The sequence below is a fragment of the Penaeus monodon genome, chromosome 30, assembly GCF_015228065.2.
Source record: "Penaeus monodon isolate SGIC_2016 chromosome 30, NSTDA_Pmon_1, whole genome shotgun sequence".
In the NCBI taxonomy this organism is placed as follows: Eukaryota; Metazoa; Arthropoda; class Malacostraca; order Decapoda; family Penaeidae; genus Penaeus; species Penaeus monodon.
Window position 1 is genome coordinate 29,695,470 of NC_051415.1, and position 770 is coordinate 29,696,239.

Below are 770 nucleotides of genomic sequence, written 5' to 3' on the forward strand. Positions count from 1 at the left end.
ACACACTCGTGTATTGAGGATTTACAGATTTGTAAGACCTTACATATTTTTAAGCATTGTATTATTACGAATTACAGAATTTCCGTGGCTTATTTTTCTATACTCCCCATAAGCAGCAACAGGAACTGAGTGGCTGGTGCTGACAAACTGATACGTACCACCTGTGAACCAGCGCTGAGTGTGACGCATAGGGATTCTAAAAGAAAAATAAACTAATTTTAAATTGAGATCGTTCACATATTTTGCACGCATCCATATCGAGATACGTTATACACCAGGTTGTGAATGAATATATTAACTTTGACATTTCTTTTTAATGTCTGTGTTTTCAAATAAATGAATGAAAAAGTTGAATTCTTTGCACTAAGCCCTTATCTTTACGGACGCCGGTGGGGCGACCATATATATACATACTCCTTGAACGAAACACTTACGTTATAAGGATGTTGATTTATTGTTGGGAATAAATCAGGTATGTTAATGAATATACTGTATTCGTCGAACATACTTTATTACTCAAAAAGGCATTAAAATCTTATTGGTCGCCGCGAATAATCGAAACAGTGAATAGATGAGAGAAGAAAAAATAAACTAATGGTGAGAAATACAAGGATGACGCATATTTCATGGAGATGACAGGAGAAAAAAGTCACGAGACATTATCAGGATATGAATTCCCATAAACCCTAGACTCCCAGCTTATTAATCCACACTTTAGATAATAAATAACCAGGGATTATATATGAGATAACTTCCTGGAATAGGAACAC

The 770-nt window shown here is 35.1% G+C and overlaps 1 protein-coding gene across 1 annotated transcript in view; it reads left to right on the forward strand.

Annotated features, from left to right (window-relative positions):
• Nucleotides 1-350, forward strand: part of LOC119592690 (dynein regulatory complex subunit 3-like) — a 23,159-nt gene extending 22,809 nt beyond the window's left edge. The window contains exon 12 of the mRNA XM_037941606.1: nucleotides 117-350. The gene's annotated coding sequence lies outside the window, so the exon portion shown is untranslated. The remainder of the gene's footprint in view (nucleotides 1-116) is intronic.
• Nucleotides 351-770: the final 420 nt, after the last annotated feature.